Source organism: Triticum urartu, chromosome 1, assembly GCF_003073215.2.
Source record: "Triticum urartu cultivar G1812 chromosome 1, Tu2.1, whole genome shotgun sequence".
NCBI classification, from domain to species: domain Eukaryota; kingdom Viridiplantae; phylum Streptophyta; class Magnoliopsida; order Poales; family Poaceae; genus Triticum; species Triticum urartu.
Genome location: NC_053022.1, coordinates 400566278 through 400576208, shown reverse-complemented (window position 1 = coordinate 400576208; position 9931 = coordinate 400566278). Strand labels below are relative to the sequence as shown.

At 44.7% G+C, this 9931-nt stretch overlaps 1 long non-coding RNA gene across 5 annotated transcripts; it reads left to right on the top strand.

The window, feature by feature from the left end:
• Positions 1–5505: 5505 nt before the first annotated feature.
• LOC125514678 lies at positions 5506–9417 on the top strand. 5 transcript variants are annotated; one of them, XR_007286558.1, is made up of 5 exons: positions 5506–6013; positions 6125–8301; positions 8613–8744; positions 8890–8916; positions 9032–9417. It is a non-coding gene; the product is annotated as an uncharacterized LOC125514678 (long non-coding RNA). The 5 variants fall into 5 exon arrangements; XR_007286559.1 differs by having other exon boundaries at positions 6125–6305; positions 6674–8301; positions 8613–9417; XR_007286560.1 differs by having other exon boundaries at positions 6125–7913; positions 8013–8301; positions 8613–9417.
• The last annotated feature ends 514 nt before the right edge of the window (positions 9418–9931 follow it).

Genomic DNA, 9931 nt, shown 5'->3' with positions numbered 1-9931 from the left:
GCATAAGTCTGAAACATTTGAAAAGTTCAAAGAATTACAGAGTGAAGTTGAAAATCATCGTAACAAGAAAATAAAGTTTCTACGATCTGATCGTGGAGGAGAATATTTGAGTTACGAGTTTGGTCTACATTTGAAACAATGCGGAATAGTTTCGCAGCTCACACCACCCGGAACACCACAGCGTAATGGTGTGTCTGAACGCCATAATCGTACTTCACTTGATATGGTGTGATCTATGATGTCTCTTACAGATTTACCGCTATCGTTTTGGGGTCATGCTTTAGAGACGGCTGCATTCACGTTAAATAGGGCACCATCAAAATCTGTTGAGACGACGCCTTATGAACTGTGGTTTGGCAAGAAACCAAAGTTGTCGTTTCTTAAAGTTTGGGGCTGTGATGCTTACGTGAAAAAGCTTCAACCTGATAAGCTCGAACCCAAATCGGAGAAATGTGTCTTCATAGGATACCCAAAGGAGACTGTTGGGTACACCTTCTATCACAGATCCGAAGGCAAGACATTCGTTGCTAAAACTGGATCCTTTCTAGAGAAGGAGTTTCTCTCGAAAGAAGTGAGTGGGAGGAAAGTAGAACTTGATGAGGTAACTGTACCTGCTCCCTTATTGGAAAGTAGTTTCATCACAGAAACCAGTACCTGTGACGCCTACACCAATTAGTGAGGAAGTTAATGATGATGATCATGAAACTTTAGATCAAGTTACTACTGAATCTCGTAGATCAAACAGAGTAAGATCCACACCAGAGTGGTACGTAATCCTGTTCTGGAAGTCATGCTACTAGATCATGATGAACCTACGAATTATGAAGAAGCGATGGTGAGCCCAGATTCCGCAGAAATGGCTTGAAGCCATGAAATCTGAGATGGGATCCATGTATGAGAACAAAGTGTGGACTTTGGTTGACTTGCCCGATGATCGGCAAGCAATTGAGAATAAATGGATCTTCAAGAAGAAGACTGACGCTGACGGTAATGTTACTGTCTACAAAGCTCGACTTGTTGCAAAAAGTTTTCGACAAGTTCAACGGGTTGACTACGATGAGACCTTCTCACCCGTAGCGATGCTTAAGTCTGTCCGAATCATGTTAGCAATTGCCGCATTTTATGATTCTGAAATTTGGCAAATGGATGTCAAAACTGCATTCCTGAATGGATTTCTGGAAGAAGAGTTGTATATGATGCAACCAGAAGGTTTTGTCGATCCAAAGGGAGCTAACAAAGTGTGCAAGCTCCAGCGATCCATTTATGGACTGGTGCAAGCCTCTCGGAGTTGGAATAAACGCTTTGATAGTGTGATCAAAGCATTTGGTTTTATACAGACTTTTGGAGAAGCCTGTATTTACAAGAAAGTGAGTGGGAGCTCTGTAGCATTTCTGATATTATATGTGGATGACATATTGCTGATTGGAATTGATATAGAATTTGTGGATAGCATAAAGGGATACTTGAATAAGAGTTTTTCTATGAAAGACCTCGGTGAAGCTGCTTACATATTGGGCATCAAGATCTATAGAGATAGATCAAGACGCTTAATTGGACTTTCACAAAGCACATACCTTGACAAAGTTTTGAAAAAGTTCAAAATGGATCAAGCAAAGAAAGGGTTCTTGCCTGTGTTACAAGGTGTGAAGTTGAGTAAGACTCAATGCCCGACCACTGCAGAAGATAGAGAGAAGATGAAAGATGTTCCCTATGCTTCAGCCATAGGCTCTATCATGTATGCAATGCTGTGTACCAGACCTGATGTGTGCCTTGCTATAAGTCTAGCAGGGAGGTACCAAAGTAATCCAGGAGTGGATCACTGGACAGCGGTCAAGAACATCCTGAAATACCTGAAAAGGACTAAGGATATGTTTCTCGTTTATGGAGATGACAAAGAGCTCATCGTAAATGGTTACGTTGACACAAGCTTTGACACTGATCCGGACGATTCTAAATCGCAAACCGGATACGTGTTTATATTAAACGGTGGAGCTGTCAATTGGTGCAGTTCTAAACAAAGCGTCGTGGCGGGATCTACGTGTGAAGCGGAGTACATAGCTGCTTCGAAAGCAGCAAATGAAGGAGTCTGGATGAAGGAGTTCATATCCGAACTAGGTGTCATACCTAGTGCATCGGGTCCAATGAAAATCTTTTGTGACAATACTGGTGCAATTGCCTTGGCGAAGGAATCCAGATTTCACAAGAGAACCAAGCACATCAAGAGACGCTTCAATTCCATCCGGGATTTAGTCCAGGTGGGAGACATAGAAATTTGCAAGATACATACGGATCTGAATGTTGCAGACCCGTTGACTAAGCCTCTTCCACGAGCAAAACATGATCAGCACCAAGACTCCATGGGTGTTAGAATCATTACTGTGTAATCTAGATTATTGACTCTAGTGCAAGTGGGAGACTGAAGGAAATATACCCTAGAGGCAATAATAAAGTTATTATTTATTTCCTTATATCATGATAAATGTTTATTATTCATGCTAGAATTGTATTAACCGGAAACATAATTCATGTGTGAATACATAGACAAACAGTGTGTCACTAGTATGCCTCTACTTGACTAGCTCGTTGATCAAAGATGGTTAAGTTTCCTAACAATTGACATGGGTTGTCATTTGATTAACGGGATCACATCATTAGGAGAATGATGTGATTGACTTGACCCATTCTGTTAGCTTAGCACTTGATCGTTTAGTTTGTTGCTATTGCTTTCTTCATGACTTATACATGTTCCTATGACTATGGGATTATGCAACTCCCGTTTACCAGAGGAACACTTTCTGTGCTACCAAACGTCACAACATAACTGGGTGATTATAAAGGTGCTCTACAGGTATCTCCAAAGGTACTTGTTGGGTTGGCGTATTTCGAGATTAGGATTTGTCACTCCGATTGTCGGGGAGTTATCTCTGGGCCCTCTCGGTAATGCACATCACTTAAGCCTTGCAAGCATTGCAACTAATGAGTTAGTTGTGGGATGATGTATTACGGAACGAGTAAAGAGACTTGCCAGTAACGAGATTGAACTAGGTATTGAGATACCGACGATCGAATCTTGGTCAAGTAACATACCGATGACAAAGGGAACAACGTATGTTGTTATGCGGTTTGACCGATAAAGATCTCCGTAGAATTGTAGGAGCCAATATGAGCATCCAGGTTCCGCTATTGGTTATTGACCGGAGACGTGTCTCGGTCATGTTTACATAGTTCTCGAACCCGTAGGGTCCGCACGCTTAACGTTTCGATGGCAGTTATATTATGAGTTTATGAGTTTTGATGTACTGAAGGTTGTTCGGAGTCCCGGATGTGATTACGGACATGACGAGGAGTCTCGAAATGATCGAGACATGAAGATTGATATATTGGACGACTATATTCAGACACCAGAATGGTTCCGGGGGTTATCGGATAAATACCGGGGGGGGGGGGTTATTGGGCCTCATGGGCCCAAAGTGGTGGAAGAGGAGAGGCAGCAGGAGGTGGCGCGCGGCCCCCTTGCCCCAATCCGAATTGGGAAAGGGGAGGGGGCGCGGCCCCCCTTCTCCTTCCTTCTCTCCACCTCCTCCTTCCCCCTTCTCCTAGTTGGAATAGGAAAGTGGGGCAAAACCTACTTGGAGTAGGATTGCCCCCCCCCCTGGGCGCGCCTCCTCCTCTTGGCCGGCCCCCTCCTCCTCCCCCCCTTTATATACGGAGGGGGGGCACCCCATAGACACAACAATTGATCAAGTTGATCTTTTAGCCGTGTGCGGTGCCCCCCTCCACCATAGTCCACCTCGACAATACTATGGCAGTGCTTAGGCGAAGCCCTGCGTTGGTAGAACATCAACATCGTCATCACGCCGTCGTGCTGACGAAACTCTCCCTCAACACTTGGCTGGATCGGATTTCGAGGGACGTCATTGGGCTGAACGTGTGCTGAACTCGGAGGTGCCGTGCGTTCTGTATTTGATCGGTCGGGTCGTGAAGACGTACGACTACATCAACCGCGTTGTGCTAACGCTTCCGCTTTCAGTCTACGAGGGTACGTAGACAACACTCTCCCCTCTCGTTGCTATGCATCACCATGATCTTGCGTGTGCGTAGGAAATTTTTTGAAATTACTATGTTCCCCAACAGTGGCCGCCTCGAGGCTCCTCTGACTTGCACTCCAAGTCTCCTGGGTGTCTTCTGGTCCAAGAAAAATCATAGCGAAAGTTTTATTCCATTTGGACTCCGTTTGGTATTCCTTTTCTGTGAAACTCTAAAACAAGGGAAAAACAAAAACTAACACTGGGCTCTAGGTTAATAGGTTAGTCTCAAAAAACATATAAAATAGCATATTAATGCATATAAAACATCCAAAACAGATAATATAATAGCATGGAACAATCAAAAATTATAGATACGTTGGAGACGTATCAGAGACTCCTGACCTGAGTGACCGGAATACCCCGGGCGGAACCCCTAGAGCTGCCTACGCAGCTCGTCCTCGCGCCGTTGCACCGTCGGAGAGGGGACTCGGGTGTCCCGGCAGCGTCGAGGTTGTGCTTGGGCCGGCTGTCGTCGTCGCCCCATTCCCGAGGCATGGCCGGGGCGGGCGCCGAGGGGAGGCGGGCAGGTGGCGCGAGGTCTGGATAAGGACGCGGTCGTGCGAAAGGAGGGATTGTAGGAGGGGTGTGAGCGGAGGCGGCTCAGCCGAATCGAGGGAGTGGGAAACCCTTAGGCAGCCAGATGCTCCTGATCCTGAGGTGAGTGGTGGACCAATTGGGCCCCTCCAATGCCGATGCGAAGGCCACCGAGGGCCCATATGGTAGGCTAGGGGCCCGAGACATGGCCCAGCTAGAGGATGGCCGGAGCGGCCCCGGAGCAGTTATGTGGCCCGTTAGGGAGTGCCGAAGCCCATCCGAGCCACCCCGGTAACGACGGGGCCTAGGGTTGCAGGTGCTCCCTAGGATGGCGGTGTCGCAGCCGTCGTGTGGCGCCTATCAACGCGAGGGAAGGGAGTCGGAGGGGGCACGACGGCCGCACCGGGCAACGGGATGGGGCTAGGGCTTCGATGAACGGCCGGAACGGGGATCAATCCCAGGAACGACAGGCCGGGAGTCGAATCAGGGGCAAACAGATGGACGGAGGAAGTCGACGCGGGCGAGGAATCCGCGTGCCAGGAGATACGTGCAAGCTACATTATATACGCTTTCACCCTAAATGATACTTATTTGGAACTCAAGTACATTAGAGATAGGAAGCTAAGAAAATACAGTATATAACAACTTTAGACATACTACAATACATTCGTAAATAAATTCATCTTGTTTATCTTTCACTAATAATAATAATATAATAATAATAATTTAAAACGATTATCGCTTCTGCCCGCTCACCATCGCGGCGCTTTAGACTATCGCATCTGCTCGCTCACCATCGCGGCGCTTTTGCTAAAAAAAACCCTGTGTTTTTAGTTAGTAATACAACCCACGGTTCCTCTTTTACTGAGAACGGTTCGTTTTTTTTAAAAAACCTGCGTCTTATCACGCTCTCGCTTCCTTTCCGGACGCAGCAGAAAGGAGAAGGTGAGGTGCGGACGGCGGAGCAGCAGAAGTTCAGGGGCGGCGCGGCGGAGAGAAGTTGAGTGGCCGAGCCCTTGCCGCCGGACGGCTACAGCCGTCTCCTGCTTCCTTTCCAGCCGCGGCAGAGCAGGAGAAGTTGAGGGGCGGGCGGAGCAGGAGAGGTTCAGGCGCGGCGCGGCAGGCGGAGCAAGAGAGGTTCAGGCGCGGCGCGGCGGAGCAGGAGAGGTTCAGGGGCGGTGCCGACGGAGCAGCAGTGGTTCAGGGGCGGTGCCCTTGTCGACGGACGGCTACAGCCGTGGCGGAGCACAAGGCGGGAGAGGTTCAGGGGCGGGTCGGCACTGGCCTGGCCGGGAACGCGGGCTGCCTGGAGGTGCTCATCGCCTCGCCGTGGTCCTGAAGCCCCTCAAGCATCTCCTGCCCGCGTGGCCGCCATAGCACTGTTGTTGGATGTGAGTCTGCATCAAAATCGGAATCAGCATGCACGCTAATGTGGCATTTTCTCCCCTTTGCTATACTGTGATTCGACTGATGGTTGATGTTGCATTCTCATGATGTCTCAGGGGTGTGGCTTCTGCTGAATTTTCGTCACCCTGAGCTTCTGGCGAGTTTGCTCCCCTGAGCCATAACAGAGGGAGTGAGAAGGGAGAAGAGGAAAAAAGACCTTGCTGATCGAGACGATATTGACACCATTTTTTGTGTGTTGGAGCGATTTGAACCATGGCAACCAGAGTGATTTGTTAGGTGTGTATCTATATTGCATTCTGTACAACAAGAGATTTGGTTACTTCTCTTTTACAAAACTAGATTATGTGGGACGTTGCCATTTGCTGAAACAATTACGGTAGAGTATTACTGTACATCACTATCACTTTTAGTAACTTCATTCATGACACCTTTGAACCATTCAAATGAGCCTTGTTCCCTGGCTAATCCAATTGAAGTTTGGTCGGCTTGGCCCGTTGCTCTTGAAGGTGTTGCCAAACTCCTCTTCATGCATGCTTTACTGCTCCTGTTGAATCCAATTCATTTTGGACATTGTGCATCTATACTCATGTATGAGAAAGAGCTTTCAATGATTTAGTTACTTTATTGGACTTTATGTTGTTCAGGAGATCCTTCACTATGCTGATGAAAGAGTTGCACCAATTCCAAAGCTGATAAGCAAAAGGATGACATATTTTTTGCAATTTTGAGATGGTGCACTGAAAGGGCCATCAATAAAAATCTAGCAAATCTAAATGAAGACAGCCAAGTCACTTAGGTTAGTGAGGAGGTGCAACAGCATGAGTTCGGATTTTCTCCACTTGCATATGTTTTTCTATTGATTTATTGTATCAAAATTGTCAAGTAGTCAATTAGTGATGGCACATGTTTTCTGATTCTTGCATATTTGAGAGAGGCAAACTGCACGTGGGATTGATGATCAGGCATTAATTCAATGCCAGCCTCATTGCCATTAGTTTTGGGTAGAATTTTTATTAGCTGAACATTCCTTCTGATTAGGACCTGATGATGATCCAAGACGGTGTAACAAGATAATGTAGTACGAGAGTATTTCACAAATCACAATCTCTGAAGAAGACTATGCACTACTACACAGAATTATATAGACTGGCACTTGATCTATACAGTACTGAATAATTCATTCAGTTCAAGCTATGTATCTACGGAACAAGAATTATCTCGTAACAAAAAATAGTTGGTACAAAGTTGTCATCTTGGTTATTATTACCCTTAATGGCATTAACGATGTTAGTAGCTACAGCCTACATATGTGTGCCATAAGAGAGTGTAAGCCTCGTGGTGCGTTGATACTGTAGCTGCCACTCCAAAAGGTTCCATTGACCTTATACATCACTTCCATCTGTTTGATTCATTTTGGTTCATGACAACTGGCCTCTAAAGCTTGTGTCATGTAGTCCATCAACTAAATGTGCTGTATTAGGATGTCTAATTCTTAAGTGTAACCAGGGATCAGTTTTATTTGATTTGAATTAACAAGATGGCTTGTACATTATTTATAATGATTATAGATATTATGATCTCAGTCGCTTGATTTGAAGGCCGCAAATTTATTATCCCGTTGCAACGTACGGGCCATTTTGCTACTGTTTGCCGACGAGAATATGCCAGTCACAAGTTACATGTTGCTGCCGTCGGCTGGTGATTCTTTTGCTACTTCAGGGGCCACCAGCGGCACCTGCTGCGAACTATTGCATTGCTGGTTTGTGTCTCTGGGACTGTTTCGCAAATCATGTCAATGAGACTAGCAATTTGAAGAGACATGGTCTGAAGATATTTGCATATACAGTGCTGTAGATTCTCCCACTGAACATATCAAAATAGCAGGTTCCCTGATCTTATAAATAAACAATATTAGTTAATTGTTGATAATGTACTAATAACCTCATTTGCATGTGCCTAACGCCCTAATCTTTGATCCAGCAGCATTTTGGTAAGCATATCTTTGGCCCAAGTAAAAAAGAAGAGTTGAGCTTTCACTCTCTCTGGTTGGCTGAAGGTATCTGGAGTTTAGCCCTGCTGCAGTGTAAGGAAAGCCATGACCTCCAAATAGACTGTGCATATGAACCAAGGATAACAGAAACAAGCTATGCTTGCAACTCAGTTTTCAGGTATCTTCCCCAACGAATATTGCCCTGGTACTGACAGGTTGTCAGTACATATCTTGGTGTGGACTTCACCAGCCGTTCAACTTTTCACTCCATTATATATTCAGGTATGTTTTTTTCCTCCTGATTAATTACCTAGCGATTATAAAATTAAAATCCTCAAGGTATTGAATCCTCAAACTGGTCGCTCTACGCGCTGACGCTTCTTGCTTCGGTTATGGATTGCCTGAAGCTTCTGAACAATTTTCAGTTATTTCTCTCTTATATATTTCACTTTCAGCACTAATTCATTGCCTGAAGCTTGCAGAGTATTACTAATTACTTGCTATTCATTATTGCCTGAAGCTTCTGAATAATTTAGTTATTTCTCTGGTAATGGAAAGTTGTTATATATGTTCTTGTGTTTTCTTTACTGCAGAGACCACTGATTACTCACCCCAGCCAATATATGGTTCACTGGATCATTGATAGGTCACGATTGACAAAGATCAAACATTTTGTGGAGAACTAGGGAAGAGAGAAATGTTGCACTGTAGTTTGATTGACACAGGTTCGCACATATACAACTTCGCTTATAGCTTTGATACTACTCAAATATTCATGAATGATTTGCTTTCATTTATTTCTGTCGGGTTGAATGTGAGGAACTTGATTTATTGATAATTTGATGTATGTGTGTTTACATTGCAATGAAGGCCATGATAGGCATGTCATATGTTCAGGTATGCGTAATGAAAACTATTTTTGTAGCAAGTTTCTATGGATGATTACGAGCAATCTTATTCAAAATCAAATGTTCTCATGTATCATTTTTGTTGTTATGCATGTATATTGCAGAGTATGGCGGCCCCTATTTTCAAGAATTCATACCTGAGAGCAGATGTGTTAGTTACTACTGTAGTATTTAAATTCTTCAAATTTAAAGGTGGATATCTAGCGGAAGGACGAGACATTGCCGGTGGAGAGTATTGTCAGGCCAAAGACCCATATATCGTGGCATTAGTTGTCGATTAGGAAGTTTAGTATGCAGGTGGAGATGACATGATTTTTTTTCTTCTTTATATTGAAATCGTCTAGCGGCATTTTACATGTTAACCATGTTTTTTTGCTGAATCTGTTCAAATCTTCGATCAGAATTTTGTGGAAAGAAAAGGTGAACCATTATTCCATCTATATAGGATTGTAGAATGTTGTTCAGTTAATAATATTTCATTGTTGTTGTAGCAAGGCTGGTTAAACCTTCACTGATTTAGTTTCAAATTCTTCATATATTTTACATTTGGCATATGTGGTTGAGGATGGTAACTATAGCTGCACTGCATATACAGATGAAGATCATAATGCCAAGGTAATGTACATGTGTAATTTGACGTATCCCTCTTGCCTACGATAGATAGAATGTATATTCTTAGAGCCTGTTCGGTAATCCACCGGCTCCCCAAAATCCTACGCTTCGGCTCCTCCATCAATCGTGAGAGCGAGGAAACTGTTCGGCTTGATCACTCCACTCTGGTTCATGAGATGGGCCAAAAGCTCAATCTGGCCCGGGGCCCATACGGAGGGGAGGTGGTAGGATAGAAAAGGCACCAGAGACAGAATGCGACCGAATCAGTATGCCACTTATCGGTGGCAGTCTGCCATAAATTTGATGAACTCCTTCATTTTTAGGATATGCGGAGCACCTCATTCCTCGCTCTATGATTTTCATCCGCAGATCGCTCTGCTCCGCTCTCTTGA